Raw genomic sequence first — 21,986 nt, 5'->3', positions numbered from 1 at the left:
CCCTGCTTCAGCTCTCGCTGGTCAGGCTGCAGCAGCTGACCAGCACCGATTGTCCGGCACTCCCTAGTGAGATGACCCCAGTACCTCAGTTGAAAATGCAGAAATCACCGGTCTTCTGTGTCGCTCGCGCTGGGAGTTGGAGACTGGAGCTGTTCCTATTCGGCCATCTTGCTCCGCCCTCATAGGTGTGTATTTCTTTACATTTGTCTTACTTAGAGTTTCTTGAACTTCGGGGTATGTGCAGATTAATGTTTTTCATCAAATTTAGGAAGATTTCAGCCTTTCTTACTCCAAATATTTTTATTTGTACTTTCCCTCTCCGCCCTCCTAGTGGTATTCCCATTAAACTTATGTTAGTGCACTTGAAAATGTCTCATATTTCTCTGGGACTCTGCTCATTTTTATTTATTCTTTTTTTCCTCTGTGTTCTTCAGATTGCATAATCTCTATTGATCTATCTTTAGGCTCTCTAGTTCTCTTTTCTGCCAGCTCCAATCTACTGTCAAGCCCCTCTAGTGATTTACAATTTTGCTTATTTACTCTCCAACTACACAATTACCATTTGACTCATTTAAAAAATATAATAATTTTATCTTTTTTTCTATTCTCTTTTTGAGAAGACATTATTACCTCATCAAGATATGAAGAGATATACCTTTCTTTTATGCTTTAAGCATAGTTTCCTTTAGTTCTTTAAACATGTTATAATGGCTACTTTTATGTCTTTTTAAAATCTGACATCTTGTTCCTTTCACAGGCAGCTTCCGTTCCCTGCTTTTTTTCTGTGTATGAGTCACACTTTCCTATTTATTTGTATGTCTCATAATTTTTTACTGGAAACTAGACATTTTAGTTAATGTATTGTAGATATTTTGGTTATTGACTTTCCTGTTGCAGGAGTTGTTACTGTGTTTGCTTGACCGCTTGTTTATTTGTTTAGTAACTTAGATGAACTAAATCTGTGAAGTCTATTTCCATAGTGTGCCGTCTTATTTACACGTTTCTCCTCAGAGGGTGCAGCCTTGGGCATGTGTACAGTCATGATCCTGCCTGCCACACCCCCACACCTTCAGTGGTGATAGTGATTTTATCCTGGCTTTCGGATTGTCTCTTTGCCTGATTTTCCTGTTAAGCTTCTGGCTGGTCTGCCTGTATTGGTATCACACCCAGCTCTTAGTGTCGCTGAATTACTAGCTTATTGCTCTATTGTTTTCAACAATGCCTGGGGCATGAGTTGCTCCATTGTCCAATCCAATTAAACATGGGTTTGCACAGGTATTCTTTGTGGCCCGTCTTTGAGACTTTCTCAGATCACTAGAGTGTTCCTCTTAGTTAACTCTTTTCTTATAATAAGACCAGCTTCTGGCTGGTCTCCATTTCACTTGTTGCTATCATGCAGCTACTAGACTTCTTTTAATTTCTCATCACTAAAATCTCCACTATTGACCGGGCGCGGTGGCTCAAGCCTGTAATCCCAGCACTTTGGGAGGCCGAGACGGGTGGATCACGAGGTCAGGAGATCGAGACCATCCTGGCTAACACAGTGAAACCCCGTCTCTACTAAAAAATACAAAAAACTAGCCGGGCGAGGTGGCGGGCGCCTGTAGTCCCAGCTACTCCGGAGGCTGAGGCAGGAGAATGGCGTAAACCCGGGAGGCGGAGCTTGCAGTGAGCTGAGATCCGGCCACTGCACTCCAGTCCGGGCGACAAAGCGAGCCTCCGTCTCAAAAAAAAAAAAAAAAACAAAAAAAAAAACAAAAAACTCCACTATTTTCAACAATTACCTAAGATTTGAACTTCCCTATGCTCTACTCCAAATAAAGCTGGTTACTTTATGGAGAGCTATGGACCTCTCTGCTCTTACAGCCTGCCCTCCCCGTGGACAGAACATCAGGATTATTGCTCTGGAGTTAAAAAATGGAAAGTGGCCAGCTTCTTTAGGGGTGACATCCTTACTCTATTAGGGGGTCATTGGTTCTAGGAGGTGTCTCTATTGGTGAACTGACACAAGAGCAAATAGGTCTCAATACTCTTAAGTTGCACACATACTGGACAAAACTCCACCACACAAGTGGGGACTGGTCAGAAAAAGGGAGCCCTAGACCTCCAGGCCACACTTGCCTGGAACACAGCTTCTGCCAGCTAAAGCTTGGAGAGAGGAAAAATGCTGGTGTCCTGATGCTCCAGGGAAGAAGTCATGGCCCTAGACTGAAAGCTAAGAGGAGGCATAGCCCTGTGATTTTATTTAAAGTCACCAGGAGTAGAGCTGCCACCACACTCAACTGGAGTCAGGTGGGGCTAGGGCAGGGAAGAGATCTGGTCATGGTTCAGTGTCACAGACTTCCTATTTTTACCAAGATTTGGTAATTTTTTCTTGAATAAAATGTTTCTCCATTTTCTGCAAGCTCTTAGCATAACATTTCTAGAGACTTTAATTTTTTTCTTAAAAAAAACTTCGACCAGGTAGGTTGTTCCACTGAGGAGGGCATCTACACAGCTCCTCACATCGCCACTTCAATTTTGTAATAGATTTATGTTTAGCTTAGTATAAGTTCAATATTTTTCCAAAGTCTTGCTGAGAATGGAAATTTTGTATTCATTTAAATCTTAATGCAAATGTGATGCATTCTTTTTCTTTCTATCTATACATTGTTAGAGTCAAGAATATGAAATCTTCAAAGATCATAAACAGATTGACCAATTAAAAATTGGGGGAATTTAGCCAGGTGTGGTGGTACATGCATGTAGTCCCAACTACTCAGGGGGCTGAGGCAGGAGGATCACTTAAGCCAAAGAGTTTGAGGCTGTAGTGAGCTATGATGGTGCCACTGCATTCCGGTCTGAGCAAGAGAATGAGACCACACCTCTGAAAAAAAAAAAAACAAAAAAAAACTGGAAGGAAATATCCAGAGATATATAGAGGAAGAATATCATTATCCTCACAGAAATGATGTAATTTATAATGCTAAAGTAAACTACATAAAACTGAATTAATCTAAGTTCCAGTCTAAAACTGAGATACACTTTAAAAATTAACCCAACATTTAATTTGAAATGCAACTTAAATTGGAAATGTGGAAAGAGGATATCATTTGATATAATCATGTTTTTAAGTTCTTGTACCTTCATATCTATTTCTTTTATGTAAGTTAGGTTCTCAGGCTCTCTGGGACATTCTCTGAATGTCCTCCTTCTTACCTTTATTCCCCGCCCCCACCCCCCCCCACACACACAACCCAATCTGCATTGGCTTTTGTCTTCTCCTCTCTAGTTTTTTCCTATTTGTATCTGTTAATCTCCCTTCTGCCACTAACTCTCTGTTTTCAATTTTCAGTGACTTACTGTTCTCTCTCTCAATTCCTTTCATGATTCTCCACAAGAAACACTCAGAATCCAAGTTAGCAGACACAGATTTCTTGTTAACAGTGTTGTGGGAAAAAGATATTTTGAATACTTAGATGTTAAGTTTTTGTTTTATATTCACTAGAAGAAAAGATTGCCAATACTAAAATCCTTCTGTATTAGTAAAAATGGCAATCATGGAATAAAGAGCTGGTACCCTCACATGGAATACTGCCAACAAACATCTTTGTTTTAACTTTTCTTACTTATTCTGTTCTTAGCCATTTTCAAAAACTAAGATGTCTTACCAGACACTTCAATAGTATATATTTCATAAAAATTAAATTAAATAACTAGCATATAAGTCACTTCTTTAGTAGCTGCTCAATAAATGTTAATTTTCTTTCTATTTTCTGCTTACTACTGGGCAATTGAGCCTGTGCATACAGAATAGGAAAGTGCCACACTCCCTTCTGTAGGCTTCTACTGGTTCCTTTTGATTTTCCTGAACATATGAAAATATGCCTAGAATGCTGGCAATGATTTTCTAGGATTAGCAGTTGAGAAAAGAATCTTCTGACAGTGGCTTAGGGTTATTCACTAACATATTTACTGTACAGATGTACATTGGTAGATTTCAAGCAAGAACTGATGCAGTGTTCCACATTTGCATTAATTAACACAACACTGGCAAGTGGCACTGTTCATAATTTTAAAAATATTTTAACTCACTATTGTTTATATCGACCTCTTAAAAATATAAAATGGAAATATTTTCCTTACCAAGATGGTTTTTCCTCTGCATTATGAGCATTCTGTTTTTTTTCCATTGATGGTTTTCTTCTGTTTTGTCTCATAAAGTTAAAAATTAAATATAGAGAATGATAGATAATAGATAGTTAGCTTATAGGTAGATAGACAGATAGACAGACAAACTTATTTTGAAGTTCTGAAACACTATTTCTATATAAAATACTGGTATCTAAAGTCTAGTCTGGGCTGTAGAATTTCTGTTCCCCAAATGTACACAGAGTAGTATCTATGAAGAAAGTTGGCCTAGACTCCACAGAGGTATGAAAATAACCTATTATATGTAGACCATCACCACTACCATTATCAATGCTACTGCCACTGCCATCACCACCACCACTAACTCGAACCCCTATCTCACACCAAGTAAGTCGCTGCATAAAGATGACTCAAGGGAAACCCTCTTGTCAAATGCATAGTCTGTATCTGTCTAGCTCAGCTAAAGTGGAGAAACGCCAGTTATCTGGTTCAACTTGATCAGTGGAGGCAATCAAATATGTATTATATACATGTCTGAAGGATCTTGCTTGGCTTTGATAGTTGACATATCTCTACTTCAATACAATATAATGTGCCATGAAAATTTCCCCTACATTTCTTCCAAAATATTTTGAGAGAATATTGGAGAATTTATGAAAAAAATTTGGATTCAAATGGTATATTCTATCTATATGTAGCTGGAAGGTGAAGGAGCTATCAGGGAAGAAAATTAGAATCTAGGATAGAAGCAATAAAAAAGGAAGGTGCTGTGAAAATCTTAAAAGACTGAGAAAAGAAAGGATCATAAGAACAGAGTGGAAATTCACAGACGAAAAGGATCTGGCAGGTCATAGAAATAATCTCATCCACTGAGTCAAGCAACACCTTCAAATTTTCATTTTACCTTAGAGTAGAAAAGAGGACCTGAAAGTGTGCAAGTGATCATGGAACAAAAATTCTTATTTTGTGATAACTTTGTGGGTTTGCACTGTCTTGTTTCATGTCGACATGCATAGATACCCTATGTTGTAAGGGAACTTTGAAAGAACTGTTTGGCCAAATACTAATTCTGCTGGACATATATGGTTGTTTTACTAAAAGAGTGAAATCATCATAAAAGTTAGTGAAACCCTTAAACAAGTGTAATTTTACGCAGAAAGTCTCAGGGCCTTGTGATTAGTGAATTTTCAAAAAAAAAATTGGGAAGTAAGTACGTCAGGTATCTTTGACCAGGAACATTTTTTTCCTGAAACTTCTCACAGGATAAAAGAACATTGTCTAAGTGGCAAAGCCTGAACTGGGAGTGTTTATTGAGGTACAGTATTCTGATGTTTTAAATGAGTGAGAGGAGGATAGTACAGTAGGTTGCTCATCAGTAAGCAGGAGAAGAAAAAAGTGTACATCCTAAATACATACATATGTGTGTGTGTGTGTATAGGTACATATATATATATATATATATATATATGTGGATGATCTAAAACAAAGATACTATATTACTCAGGGTTCTCTAGAGGGACAGAGCTAATAGGATAGATTTATATGTAAAGGGGAGTTTATTAAGGATATTAACTCACAGGATCACAAGGTCCCACAATAGGCTGTCTGGATGCTGAGGAACAAGGAAGCCAGTTCGAGTCCAAAAGCTGAAAAGCTTGGAGTCTGCTGTTCGAGGGCAGGAAGCATTCAGGACAGGAGAGAGATGTAGGCTGGGAGGCTAAGTCAGTCTAGTCTTTTCATGTTCTTCTGCCTGCTTTTATTCTGGCCCTGCTGGCAGCTGATTAGATTGTGCCCACCCAGATTGAGGATGGGTCTGCCTTTCCCAGTCCACTGATTTAAATGTTAATCTTCTTTGCAATACCCTCACAGATACACTCAGGAACAAGATTTTGCATCCTTCAATCCAATCAAGTTGATTCTCAGTATTAAGCATCACAGATGCCTTAAACAGTTTCGCAGTGATACATCATTGCTAAAGGCAATATACATGTGGGATCTTTTCTTTCAGACTTCGTCCTTTGAAGAAATAGCCTCGTCTCACAGCAGGGGTAACTTTAAGAAATGATGGAATGCCTAAGGTATATTCTTTAGTGGACATTTTCCTCAGCCATTGTCACTCAGTCATTCATTCCTGCATTCAAAAATCTGTTAGGCATTTCCTTTGTGCCTGACAGTTAGTATATACATTTTCACAAAGTCAATCTATGAATTTAGGAATGACAGATACTTGTGATGCATGAAGCCACATCTATCTAGACACTTGATTTCAGAGTGGTTTGGACAATTACCAGCATCCCATTTACAACCTGAGTTCTAGTGATAGAACCCTGGTTGCTTACAGTGGGAACCATCCTATCAATGTACTTTGTTTTGTTTTGTTTTTTGTTTTGTTTTGTTTTGTTTTACTTTCTCCCTTTCCAGTCTCACTTTCTCAACTCCCTCACAGTGCTTCCTAAGATCACCTCTCAAATTAACTACTAGCAAGATGCACTTTTGAGTGAACAGAATTAAGGCACCATGCCATGACTGAAGACTTTTTCAATGACCCTGTTTCTAAATAAGGTCACATTCTGAGGTACTGGGGATTAGGACTTCAACATGTATATTTTAGGGGATACACATCAACTCATAACAGTCCACCTTGTGGCCCCTCAAAATTCCTGTTCTTCTCACATGCAAAATACATCCACTCCATCCCATCATCCCACAGATTATTTTCCCATTCTAGGATCAACTCTAAGTCTAAAATCTCATCTAAATAACATCTACATCAGTTATAGATGAGACTTGGGGTATGATTTATCCTGGGGCAAAATTCTCCCCCATCTATGAACCTGTAAAACCAGGCAATATCTACTTCCAAAATTCAGTGTTGAGATAGACACAGAATTGCCATTTCCATTCTAAAAGGGAAAAATCAGAAGGGAAGAAGAGGTCTTGGATCCCAAGACCAGTGAAGCTTAGTAAGGTTCATTCCATTCAATTTTAAGATTTGAAAGCAATCCTCTTTGGCTCAATGCTTTGTGATACAGGCCTATCAGAGTGGTGGCCCTGCCCCACTCAGTTCTAGGTGGTGGTCCTGCTTCGCATATTGACCCTGCCCTCTACAACTGAGAGTGACTCAGTCCTCTGAAACAGGAGGATCCAGCCCTTCAGCCACCTTTGGCATCATTATTTCTTCATTTTGTCCCATCTCTGTTTCCATTCCATCCAGGTTTCTGCTGGTATGAAATTCTCAAAAACTTTGTTGGCCTCCTGTGCAATTCATGGGGGTCCAAGCCATCAGAAAAAAAAAAGAATCTTCCACAGATTATTCCTGGATAACTGCACCTCTATTTCTGGCTTCTGCTGAGATGGTTGATTGGATACATGAGTCACACGCCTAATTTCTTTAGCAAACGGTTGTCTAGCCACATCTTTGGCATTCTCTTCAAAGCAAGCTTTCTCATTTCTGCAATATGGATAGTCTGAGAATTTTCCAAATCTTCAAGTACTGGTTTCTGTTTTCTTAACAATACCCTCTTCAATTTATCTCTGTCCTCTCCCATTTTACTATAAGCAACAAGAAGAAACCAGGCCAAACCTTGAACAGTTAGCATAGAAATTTCATCAGTTAATATACAAGTTTATTATGTATAAGTTCTGCTTTCCACAAACATCAGAACGCAATTCAGCCAAGTTCTCTGCAGCTTTGTAACAAGGATCTCTTTTCATCCGGTCCCCAATAACAGGTCATTCATTTCCATCTGAGACCTTACAAGAAGTACCTTTAAGGTTCATATTTGTACCGACAGTCTAGAGCAGTCTAGGCTTAGTCTAGCATGCATTTTTCTTCCAGCTTCTACTCTTTACTAAATCCCAAAGCCATTTCCACATCTGTAAGCACTTGTTACAGAAACTCCCATTTCTTAGTACAGAAATCTGTATTAGTTTGTTAGGGCTGCTGTATCAAAGTGCCACAAACTGGGTAGCTTAAACACCAGAAGTGTATTGTCTTATAGTGCTGGAGGCTAGATGTCCAAAAGCAAGTTGTTGGCAGGATTGGTTACTTCTGAGGGTTGTGAGAGATGAATCTGTTCCAGGCCTCTCTGCTTGGCCTCTAGATAGCTACCTTCATGTTCACTTGGCATTCTCCCAGTATATGTGCTTGTGTCCAAATTTTTCTCTTTTATAAGGATGGTGACACTACTCATATTGGATTAGAAGTCCATATATTCCTGTGTGACTTCATATTAACTAACTACATGTGCAATGATGTTATTTTCAAATAAGGTCACATTCTGAGGTACTGGTGGTGAGAGCACCAGTATATGAATTTTTCGTAAGACACAATTCCACTCATAATAATGTTGATGACTGAAACTGTTGTGAAAATCACCAAATAATTCTAGCTGTCCTTGTTCCTAGATACATGTCAGATTTATAATTCTAGCCCCCTTTTGAATGGATAGGACTGCAGGACTTGCTCCAGCCTGTGACTTTTGAGCAGAAGTGATTTTTGTTACTCTTGGACTGAGCATATAATTGTCAGTACAAAATACTCAAGAACTCTCTTTTCCTTTGGGTAGAGCAGCCTACACGTTGCAGAGGATGGTTGCTTGGCTGCTTGGGTTCCTGGGTAACTATTATGACCAGAGCCTTTCTGTTCACATATGATTGATGTAGAGGGGGATTGGAAAATAGACCTTGTTAGTTGTAAACCACTGATATTTCTCAGTTATGTGTTACTGCAACGTAACTTGGTCAATCCTGATTAATGCAAACTCTTTACATTCTATTATGCTCTAGTAGAGTGTAGAGTAAGTGCTTACTTAAATCAACAAACTTTTAGTTTGGAGTGTGTATTAGTCAGCGTTCTCTAGAGGGACAGAAATAACAGGATATATATATCCTATCATATATAGGATTATATATTACATATTATGTATTATTATTATATTATGATTATATAATATAATTATGTATATATTAGAATTATATTATATATTATAATACATAATATATGAATGTTATATAATATGCATTATAATATAATTATTTATATAATATACTTTAATATATAATTTATATAAAATAATAATATATATTATAATGATGAAAAAATATAGAATATAAAATATAAATTTTTATAATAATAATAATATTTAAATAATATATTTTTTATATAATATATAATTCTATATAATACACAATAGTAATATATTTATATTTATAGCTCTTTTTTAATTAATAAATACATAAATATATAAAATATATATATATGTATATAATATTTAATATAATATATCACATAAATATGTAATATATATAAATATATTATATATAGATTCATATATATAGGATATTATATGATATTCTTAAGTATTAACTTACAGGATCACAGGTCCCACAATAGGCTGTCTGCAAGCTGAAAAGCAAAGAGAGCCAGTTCAAGTTCCAAAACTGAAGTACTTGGAGTCCGATGTTTGAGGGCAGGAAAGATACAGCACAGGAGAAAGATGTAGGCTGGAAGGTGAGGCCAGTCTCAGTTTTCACATTTTTCTGCCTGTTTATATTCTAGCCATGCTGGCAGCTGATTAGATTGTGCTCACCCAGATTAAGGGTGGATCTGCTTTTCCCAGCCCACTGACTCAAATGTTAATCTCCTTTGGCAACACCCTCACAGACACACCCAAGATCAATTATTTGTACCCTTCAATACAATCAAGTTGACACTCAGTATTAACCATCACAGAGTGCCTTCTATGGGTAAGGAGCTATTAAGCATTGATGATATAAAGACAAATAAGTACCGTGTTGACCCTCAGAGAACTCACAGAAAAATGAGAAACAGAGCAAAAGTGAGAGCAGGAGAGAAAGAGGACAGGCAAATAGAATATAGAGTAGCTGCTGTTCTGATAAAGGAATGCATAGAGTGTAGCAAGCAGAATGACGTAAGTCAGAAAATGTCATATATTGGTGGGGAGTGAAAACACTTCCAATACATCTAATGATAGGTTAGCTAGAAAGGAGGAGGAGGAACACTATGCAAAGTCAAAATAGTGTCAGGGGAGGTAAGTATCTGATATGGAACAGAGGATAGGGTTCCAGAAGGAGAGAGGTGGGAGATAAGGCTAAAGCCAGAGCATGAAGGGCCATGTGCTTGAACTTCATGTTAAAGACAATGGGAAATCACTTAAAGGTTCTAAATTGAAGAGGAATAGAATAAACTTCCAGTTTAGATAGATCACACTGGTCATGTAGCAGTTGTTTTGTGCCTTGTACCATATTCACTCCATCCACATGATTTTAGCGCAGCCAGGATACTAGTTCTGTGCATTTCTCTCAGCATAATACTTCAACTCCACACAAAAGTTTTTCTTCACTTTTCTGCTTCACAACGTTTTCTAAAGCCAAGGAATGCACAGATAGGCAGTACAAAGGAGTTAATACCCTAGGGTAATCTTCCACCTATAGAAGAGGGCGGTTGACAGGGAAATGTCCCAGCCTCTCATCCTTTGGAGGGATAATTCTGAGGCATGTGTTCTACATGGTTCCTGAAAGGGTATCCCACCGGCATTGAGTCCCAGCGTCCACACTGGTAACCAGCTCAGTAACACACCCTTTATTGATTTTCCCTTCTTGCCTGTATTGTTTTCTCCACATCATTATTATGGGTTTCTGGGGTCACTTTCCAATAAATACTTGTGATCAAATTTGTGCTTCAGTCTTGAATTTCTGGGGAATATAAATTAAGATAAACTACAATGTCAAAGATAGATATGTTTAGGGTTTTATCTAAAGGTGAAACTATGACTCTCATATAAATATAAGATGAACACATGCCAACTATTTTATTTAACTTATTAATTAATGAGGAAACCACTAAGATGTTAAAATTTGTTGAAAGGATAATTCAAAAATAGATCAGTCAACAGTACTGAAATAAATTTACAAATATACTTGTCCCTCAGATGACTACTCCCCCATGAGAGACTGATGCCAGTACTCCCATGCATACCAAAATCTGTAAATGCTCAAGTATCTTGTATAAAATGGTTCAGTATTTGCATATAACCTATGTACATCTTCCTGGACACTTTAAATAATCTCTAAATTACTTATCATACATAATAATCTCTCTATATGTATATATATAGCAAATGGTTGTTATACTGTATTGTTTAGGGAATAACAGCATGAAATAAATCTGTACATGTTCACTACAGATGCAACTATCCATTTTCATTCTGAATATTTTCTATCTGTAGTTGGTTGAATCTGGTTGGTTACAGGAACCCACAGATTGGGAAAGTTGACTTGTTTTTTTGTGGAGAAAGGAGAGGTCAATTGTTCCTTCACCAAGCAGAATTCATTTACATGTGTGTAGACTGTATCCATTTGTATTGCTACCAGCTAGCTACAATTTAGAGTTATAAATAGGTCAAAAACAACTGAAGGTGGAAATAACCTGGGTGGTACCAGATAGGACACACAGCAACTTATTCATTTATTTGTTTGTATGGTGTACTTCAAAGTCCTTTACAACTTTTTCTTATAGATAAAAGTGGAAAAGATCATCAGAGAAACCTCATTAGGAGCTAGTACAACACCCACATAACAAATTAGTACCTCAACTAATGGACAGAAGGAATAAACTAAAGTACTTCTGAAAGATAGAAAGAAAAGCACTTGTCAATTGACTGAATGTGGGAAATGTGAAATGAAGGATTGAAAGATTCAGTTCAATCTGACTCTTCTAAACAACCTCATAAACCTGAGGATTATCAGGCTGGGTGTGATAGCTCACACCTGTAATCCTAGCACTTTGAGAAGCTGAAGCAGAAGAATCACTAGAGGTCAGGAGTTCAAGACCAGCCTGGGCAATACAGCAGGACCCTGTCTTAACAAAAAAATTAAAAAATTAACTGAGCATGGTGGCACATGCCTGTAGTCCCAGCTACATGGGAGCCTGAGGCAGGAGATTGTGTGAGTCCAGGAGTTCAAGGCTGTAGTTAGCTATGATCACACTACTCCAGCCTAGGTGACAGAGCAAGATCCTGTCTCTAAAAGGAAAAACAAAAAGCAACATGAGATTTATGAGGGCAATTGATTGTTCCCATTTATTAAACTAAATTGAATAAATGGAAAATCATGGCAGTTAGAAAAATGTTGAAAGCATTGTAGGGGACACTGGTTGTCAGTTACCAAATTTGGTATTACAAGCATCCTACTGCTTTCAAGCAGATGAAGAGGTTATGAAGTGGGAGGCAGTGTAGCTTGATAGTTCAGAACATGGGCCTTGGAGTCAATCAAACAAGGGTTGAATCATGGTTTACCACTTCCTGGCTATGCAGTGTGAAATAGTTTTATTGCCATTTCAAGGTGCAGGGGCATTTTTTGTCAAAGACGATACGAGGATTAGCTGACCTAGTGTTTGTAAAGATTTTACATTGCTGCCAAGCACATTTTATCTTTTAGTATATAATAGCCATTACTATTTAATCAGAATTGGAGGAGTATTTTGGGCTCTGCCTTCACACATCAAAGGTCTGGAAATGTACTACTGCAGGATTAATAATATTAAGCCCTTTACATGAATTTTCTATCTATCTAACTTAGCCACAGTTATAAACTGAACTACATTTGTCTTTGAATGTGTTTACCTTTCATTAGTTAAAGGGGATTTATATGAAGTTAACATTTACTTGAAAATAGGGAAAGGACCCATCAACAAGATCCCTAGTTTAATGTGGATTATTCACTGTCACTAGCTCACAAGAAGTCACTAACACTTAAAAATCTAAGCTGAAACTTCAGTGGCCAGCTGACTCATACAGTCTTCCTGATAATATTTTCCTTCCCTCCATGTATCATGCTAGTTTACTGTTTTGTGTTGGAAGAAGATTAGATTTGGTGAAATCGTGTGAAGTATTGCATAAAGGGAAGGGATTTATTGGTATCTAGATATGCATTGGACAAAAATGGATGCCTTTGAGGTTTAGAGTTTTGCATTGTTGGTCTGTATGTCTCTTTATCTTCAAAAAGTGATACTGTTTGACTGTGTGTCCACCAAATTTCATCTTGAGTTGTAGCTTCCATAATTCCCATGTGTCCTGGGAAGGACCCAGTAGGAGGTAACTGAATCTCCTACTGGAGACCTGAGTTTTATTACTACTCAAATTAGACTCCCTAAAAATTTGAGGATCAGAGTTTTTAAGAATAATTTGGTGGGTAAGGGACCAGTGAGTCAGGAGTTCTGATTGGTCAGATGGGAGATGAAGTCATAGGAAGTTAAGGCTGCCATCTTGTGCTGAGTCAGTTCCTGGATGGGGCCAGAAGACCAGATGAGCCAGTTTATTGATCTGGGTGATGCCAGCTGATCCACCGAGTGCAGGGTCTGCAAAATATCTCAAGCCCTGATATTAGATTTTGCAATAGTGATGTTATCCCCAGGAGCAATTTGGGGAGGGGCAGATCTTGCCCATGCTGTTATTGTGGTGGTGAATAAGTCTCAAAAGAACTGGTGGTTTTAAAAAGGAGAGTTCCCCTGCAGAGGCCCTCTATGCCTGCTGCCATGTAATACATGTTTTTGTTCTTCCTTCGCCTTCCACCATGATTGTGAGGCCACCCCAGCCATGTGGAACTGTGAGTCCATTAAACCTCTTTCCTTTATAAAGTACCCAGTCTCGGGTATGTCTTTATTAGGAGTGTGAGAACAGACTAATACATAAGGATAACAAAATCTTCCAAACTATTACAAGTCTGACTCATCTTTGTCTTCTTTTAACATTTGCCAAGTGTTGAGACTCTAGAAAAGAAGTTCTTGGTATTGGTAGCACAGGCAGTGATGATGATGATGATGGTGACGCTGCTGTGGATGGTGGTGTTATTTATGGCAGAAGATTATTATAACATGTATATATATATTACACTTTTCACTCACTCATTTCTAGGTGCTATTATCTTTTTTATCAAGGTATGTGTGTATTCCTTTAGTATTTCATAAGGTCCTGAGTATTCTGAAGTGGATGGTAGGAGAAGCATGGAGTTGAGGGCAAAAGTGAAGAGCAGAAAAAGACAGAAAATTTCCCCAACCTGGTAAAAAGCTACAGAACGACAGGCTTCAACAGAAGGTGTGCCAGCTCATTACTCTGAATGGATACTCTGGTCTCAGGCTAAGTTGCATAGGTTCCAAGCATGGGAGCTCTCATTATCACCTAATGTCTATGACCTGAGTAAGACCCAGAAACAGGAGAGCCTTTGGACCATAAAGTATCCAAGAAGCTGAGACAACCATTAACAATTGGCCAGTAAAGACCTGGCACGGTGGCTCACGCCTGTAATCCCAGCACTTTGGGAGGCCGAGGTGGGTGGATCACCTGAGGTCAGGAGTTCGAGACCATTCTGGCCAATATGATGCAACCCCGTCTCTACTAAAAATATATATTTAAAAAAACTAGCCAGGAGTGCTGGTGGGTGCCTGTAATCCCAGCTAATCGGGAGGCTGAGGCAGGAGAATTGCTTGAACCCAGGAGACGGAGGTTGCAGTGAGTCGACACGGTGCCACTGAACTCCAGCCTCGGTGACAGAGTGAGATTCCGTCTCAAAGAAAACAAAACAAACAAACAAACAAAAATTGGCCAGTAATGATAGAAGGATTTTTCTAAAGCTTTAGTGCTGGGAAGATTCAAAGTCCTTTAGGTACAGCTTTGGAAGTGTAGGGGTGTGTGTGTGTGTGAGAATGTATGTGTGTGTACAGTGGAACCCTATTGTTTATTTAAATTGAGTTTATTTATCTTATCTTTTTGTTATTATTTTTATTTTTTTCTTTAGAGGCAGAATCTTGCTCTGTGGCTCAGACTGTAGTGCAGTGGCGTGATCCTAGCTCACTGCAGCCTTGAACTCCTGGGCTCAAGCAATCCTCCCCCCTCAGCCTTCCAAAGTATTGGGATTACAGGTATGAGCCACTACACCTGACCAAATTGAGTTTATTTATATCAAGTGAACAAGTGTGACACTTCCTCCAGAATATATAACTGCCCAATGGGTTCACCTTGCCCACTAGCAAGACAGGGGAATTGCAACAGAGAAAGAGTAATTCACACAGAGCTAGCTATACGGGAGACCTGAGTTTTATTACTACTCAAATTAGACTCCCTAAAAATTTGAGGATCAGAGTTTTTAAGAATAATTTGGTGGGTAAGGGACCAGTGAGTCAGGAGTTCTGATTGGTCAGATGGGAGATGAAGTCATAGGAAGTTAAGGCTGCCATCTTGTGCTGAGTCAGTTCCTGGATAGGGGCCAGAAGACCAGATGAGCCAGTTTATTGATCTGGGTGACGCCAGCTGATCCACCGAGTGCAGGGTCTGCAAAATATCTCAAGCCCTGATATTAGATTTTGCAATAGTGATGTTATCCCCAGGAGCAATTTGGGGAGGTTTAGAATCTTGCAGCCTTCAGCTGCATGACTCCTAAACCATAGTGGCTAATTTGTTAGTCCTGCAAAGGCAGTACAGTCCCCAGGTAGGAAGGGGGCTTAGTTGAGGAAAGGGCTGTTATCATCTTTGTTTCAAAGCTAAACTATAAACTAAGTTCCTCCCAAAGTTAGTTCAGCCTACATCCAGGAATGAACAAGGGCAGCTTGGAGGTTAGAAGTAAGATGAAGTTGGTTAGGTCAGATCTCTTTCACTGGAATAATTTTCTTATTTTTTAAATGAGATTTTTTGCAAAGATGATTTTACCTTCAGGTTTGGACTAAGAGTCAAATGGCTATACAATGATAATGATGGTGGTAACAAAAAATAAGAGGTGTGACTGGTTTCAGTGGCTGTTTATCCCAGGAAAAGGTCACATTCTTCCAGCAATCCCAAGATAGATATTACATAAGAATACCAGAAACTGGAGAAATTAAGTAAGTTGTGCAAGGAAAAGAAGCAAAGAAGTTACGCAGCCAGAACTAAAGCATGAGCCTATTTGACCCATAAGCTTATCTTCTAATGACTGTAGTAGAGACTTTCACATCTGATATCGAAGTTGGCTTTCTGGGGAAGACAAACCAGACAGCTGGCATTACAGTGGGCATTTGAGAGCTGAGAAAAGATACTCTTGGAGGAAAGTATTTCCCTCTGAAGCTTATAATTTTGGGTAACAAAGATATTTCTGAGGAAGGAGGGTGTTGCTTTCTTCTAATTAGCCACAATTCAACGGAGATGGACACCATTAGGGATAAAGACTAAGTTTCTACATCTAAACAGAAAGGTGGGCTGTGAGGATAAAGAGGACTAGGGTGGAGTGAGGGGGGAGTCCAAAATAGGGAGTTGTTCCGAGAAACTTTAGAGGCTGGATAGGTTACTGGAGTGAGGAATCCGAGGAAAAGCAGCACCCTGCCTACATAGAAAATGGAGATCAAGAATTGTATGTTTGCTTCATAGTTTTCAAAAAGCTGACTCTGTCCTATAACTGCCTTGAAATTTCCTGATGCCTCAGACAGCCTGACAGTCTACCAAACTAAAGTCTGGAAAAGGTGACAACATCCTGACAGAATATGATAGCTGGAAGGAATCTTAGGATCATTGTGTCTAGTGGTTTGCCAAGTTGTTATAGATGAGAAGCCTTTTCAGCTAACCAAATCCTATCTGGAAGTCAGGTGTGTAAAAGAGAGAAAAACAGCTCTTTTGGTTGAAGCTGGTTTGGGAAACTAGTCTCATGCTCATTCATTTTCCTCCCTTTCTCTTCTCTTTCTAAAGTGTGGGTCTCTTTTTGTTTACCTATATGCTAGGTAGGTTTTCTGTACATGTGTCTATCTCATGAATCTCTCAGAAATGACAAGTGGTCATGTAATGTCTCTTAGGTGCCATGATATGGGGAGCAATATACCAACATTATTATAATCCCACAACCAAATTAAGGACTAAGTTTTATTCCTACATTATTGACAGGGAATCTGGAGCATGGATAAATTTACTAGCTGAAGATTACAAAAGAAGTCAGTTCAGGAGCCAGAATTTGAACACAATCTGTCTGACTCCAAAAATTGTTATTCTTCCCACTGTGCCTCACTTAGATTTTCATGGAGAGTATTTCCTTTTGTGTTCCTAGTTTACCTTCCCCAAAGTGTGTCTGAATAAATAGTACCCTATACCTCTGAAATCCAATTCATGTTTAAAAAAAAAAAAATACACGTGCACACACACACCCCTTCACCCCCAGTGATCATACAGTTCTATACAGTATATATTTAAAAAATCAATTGAACCATTTCAATTTCCTTAATTAAATTCACTAGACAAGACTGTCAACGTAGTTCTACAGCCCCTTGAAACCACAGCTTCTGTACGTGACTGGACGGTGATCAAAATTCTAGTGGGAGGCAAAGGACAAGACAGAGGTAACAGTAGGGAAGACACCGCCTCGGAAAACATTGCAGTTCTGAGCTCAGAGCTTACTCCACAGGGGTGCCAAGCAAGATGAGAAACTGACCCTATATGTTCAGTGGGAAAATCAAAAAGTAGGCCAACTGCACATTAGTTAATATTAAAGTGAGAGTCTCTGGAATTGTTTCTGCAAATCCCTCACTCACTGGTCTAATTAGGGAAAATGGAGGATCCCAATGTATCAGTAATTTCACACCAGTGGAAAGCACTGGAGTTACATAAATGTTTACCTCAATAATCCAGGCATGGGGCTATGGCTGCCTCTGAACAGTTTGTGAAGAGGAGGGCATATAAGCAACTGCCGGAGGCTAGTGGAGTTGACCCCAAAATAAGAAAATAAAATCTAGCCACTGGTCATTGGTCACTCTCAGCATGGTATAAAAATGTGACTCCTACAAATTCCATTTTCCATTTGCCGCTTAGCAGGCTGCTTCTCTCCCACACAAAACCCATCCTCATATTGGGCAGAGGCATGGATGTAGAGCAGCTATCATCTATCATTTCTGGCTAGGCAGCTCCAAGATGGAAGAAATGAATTGTCCTCTCTGTCTCTTTTTCCTCTTGTTTATACTTAATTGTCTTAACATACTACTGGAAACATGTGTGATAAATGAGGACAGGAAACAGCATCACTCATCATCCAAATGTTTTTCATTCTCAGCTTTGTGCAATAATAATACATATTTGCATAGCTCTTTACACAACTCATTCACCAGCATCAATTTTTTACATTCTCATATGAATACTGCTAGAAAAACCATGTTTTTTTAGCTGGAGATACAGAAACCAGCTCTCAGCTAAGTTCGGCAGCTTTCCTGAGATCACACAGCTAATGAGGTGAGAAGCCAGAGTTAGAACCTCAGGTCTTTTGACTTTGAATTCCTCCGTGTTTGCCTCCTCATTCTCTCTATTTTCTTTTGTCATGATAACATCAGCGTTGTCTGTCTTCCTATTAAATCGCATCTCTCCTCATTTATCTTTATCTCTTAGCCAATGAGAGTGTAGTGCATTTATTTTCAAATCTTACTGAGAGATTCCCCAATAATTTAAACATACTCATCAGCAAAACATTTCTACAAAGTTATTAAGTCCTTCACAAGCACATTAGAGGGCCACTTTACCAGCAGCCAAAAAATGCATTAATACATTCTTGTGCGTGAAGTAGGCTAAAAATAATATGCACACCAGAGATAATGGAAACATGTTGACATTATTAAGGTTATAACACATTTGAAGCTACCTTAATTGTAATATTGAGCAAATTAAAGATTATCAAGTACAGTGTCCCTGAACATCCTGGAGCAGCGTCTTTCCCCATTTGACTAATTGCTGTGACACTTGAGATCTCAGTGTGATGTTTTCCTCCACACAAGTGCACAAGCGGAGGCCACCACAACTCTTTAAATAAACAGGCAGATGTGTTAAATAATAAATTAATTTATTGAGTAATGTCAGAGTCACAGCCTTGATTCTTTGGCTCTGCCACAAACATCCTCTACCAGCTGAACAAAAGGGAGGTAGCTGCAATTTTTGCTCCACTGAGCTCATGTGAAAGATGGAGGGTTTTCTTCATGCTTTATCCATAAGTGAGCTCTGGAGAGTGTGAGACCCCCAGTACTATGATGACAGAGTACAGGGGTCAGCAAATTTGCCCCCAGAGGCTTTGTGAAATTGGTGATCTCCACTGTGCTGAGCAGATGAGAAAGCAGCCAAAGACAACAGGTAAACAAGTGGGCGTGGCTATGTTCCCATTAAACTTTGTTTTCAAACACCCGCAGTTGCTGGATTTGGCAGATGGAGGTGCTGTGGATTGTCTACTGTGAGGCAGGGGCTGGAACACCAGACGGGGTCAGGGGAAAGAGGTTCATTCGTCTTTGAAGCAATCATGCTGTGTGGCCTCAGGCAATTCACTTGCAGTCTCTAGGCCTCTTTCTTCTCTAAAGTGATTTCTATTTCTCACAGTCTGAGGCTATGAAATTTACTCTTGAAGAGCAGTTAGCACGCAGAAGGTGGTCTGAATCAGGGATGACAGATTTAATTGGTTGCAAGTCCTGTCATAGTTTGAGTTCCCCTCAAACAGACCCTCAAGACAAGGATTTGGATGCAAGTAGCTTATTTTGGAGAGGATCCCAGGAAGCCTGAGAAGGAACAGGGAAGTGAGTCAGCAAAGTAGAGACAGTTAATAAAGTGGGTTAATGAAGGGGTTACCACAGTAGGCAACTGGGGCTCAATCCTGCTGAGAAATCTCTGAAAGACTACCTGGAAATACCTCAGAATTGTCTCGCTGAGATGTCAAGGAAGCAGGAGTCTTTATCCAACAACTCTCATTACTCATTGGTTGATGGTTACTAGGGAGGAGAAGGGTGACTCTCTGGCACCTCCAGCCTGGTCCACAGCTATGCCAAGTGCATTCCCGCAGGAAGAGGACAACCTCAGCAGAGCACACAGGAAGCCATCAGAACTGTCTGAGGATGAAGGGTAGGACTTTGAAAGCATCTGCTGTATGTAGGTCCCATTCAGGAAGCACGAATGAGTGGAAAAGGCCTGTCAAGGAGGCAACAGGGAGTGGTAAGATTTGTACCAAATTAGAGAGCACAAGTCCTATGCAAAGGGATTGTGGATTTGGAAGATATTGGCAGATGTTTCAAGAGCAGTTAGAAATCCAGATTTTTATGTAATACACTTGTCTTTTTAAATGTTAGCAACTAATTTAAAATTTTAAGCACACAGTGCTGGCTAAAGAAAAAAAAAACTATGTCAGGGCTAGCAGGACTATCACGATGAGAAGATCCATCTTACATCAATAGAAAAACAAAACACCAAACTTCTAAAGTGAATAAATGAATGAATATAGGTTTGGCTTTTTCATAAATTTATTTTCTCTGTGCTTTGTCTGCAAACCTTCTGGCCCTTACTTATTTGGATTATTAGCACAGACCCTCACCCACCCACTTACTAAAGCCAGAAGAGAGAGATTCTAGATTTTTTCCTAATCCTGGTCTCATTGCCAATTACTTTTTTGCTTACAAAACAAAACTTCTGGGTGCCCTTGAATTCTTTTCTAACATTTCTATTTCCAGTGCCTCAGTGACCTTAATTCAAGATCTACTCACTTTTTTTTTTCTATTTTATGACCTTATCACTTTTATTACTGGCATAGACTGTGAGCACATCACCCTGCAGCTAGTATTGTTGTCTCTAACCTATGTTTCAAACTGCAAGTAAATTACTTTCTGTAAAAGACTGATCCAATCATATGACTTCCCGATTTAAAACCCATGGGGAAAATCTCCATTTTCTAATTATTAACGAAAGTGTAAATTCTTGGCATGGTTTATAATGTGCATGATTATATCTGGTTCTATTTGCTATTTCTCTGCCATGACAAAAGACCACACTAAGCTGTTTGCTGTTCTCCAAGACCTTTCGCCCACTGGTCTGCAATCTTTTCATAGAACCAGGATTCCTTCATCCTCACTCCACCCAAATTCACATACACGCACTGTCTCCATCTCTTCAGGTAGTCCCGAACTACCTAGGGTTTTCTTGATGCTAGAGAAGAGAAAGACTAGTTTTCCATGTAGAATTTGAAGAAATATGATGTCTACCTTTCCCATAGGTTTAGGGAATAGAATTTTCCAAGCCAATTTCAAAGGAGTAGTTTCTTAGATGCTTATGTATGCCAGGCATATTTTCCACATTCCACTGTCGTGTTCCTCCTAACTTAACCCATTCTCATCACTATGACAATCTACTTTTCATAATAAACAAGTAGGACAGAGACACCCTGAATCTTTTTCTTTAGGGTTCCCTTGAAGTGGTTATTTCTTGAAGCTTGGAAGATCTTTGTACTTGCAATGTACAACACCTGACAATTAGCTCTGTAACAGTCCCCAGATGCACCCAGGTGCTCAGACACTAAGGCACCAAGAGTATCACTTTAATCTATGCATGTCCTCCCCCATGTCCAGCATCCACACATCAAATTAAGAGGAGCATTACAGTTACATAAGTCGGATATAATAAATGTAGACAGAGAGAAAGATCTCTCTATCTACTATATTCTAATCACAAAGGAGACTGACTATTCAAACAAACCAAGGCAAAGGAAATGCAGAATGCTATCAGATATTCAGCTACCAAACTTAAGTCCTCTTCAGCTTATAAGACAACTGTAATCCATTATAAAGGTCCTAACTAGGTGGGGGAGGCAAAGGTTCAAAATGCAATCTAAACAGGCTAGGCAGCTTTACAGCATCTATCACCCCTAAAGAAATATATATATATAGCATGTGAGAGAGAATGTAAGTAAAGAAACCTGAAAATAGAGAAACAAGAAGGAAGTCAAAGTGGGCCTAAGTCCTTTGCTCCTGAAGTTGGGACCCACTAGAGTTCCCCTAGTTCCATTTGAGTGTTCCATTTATTTAGAGACTGCAATGC

This window comes from Rhinopithecus bieti, unplaced genomic scaffold, assembly GCF_001698545.2.
Source record: "Rhinopithecus bieti isolate Rb0 unplaced genomic scaffold, ASM169854v2 scaffold_20170, whole genome shotgun sequence".
In the NCBI taxonomy this organism is placed as follows: Eukaryota; Metazoa; Chordata; class Mammalia; order Primates; family Cercopithecidae; genus Rhinopithecus; species Rhinopithecus bieti.
The sequence above is the reverse complement of the archived record's forward strand: the minus strand, read 5'-3'. Positions refer to the sequence as shown.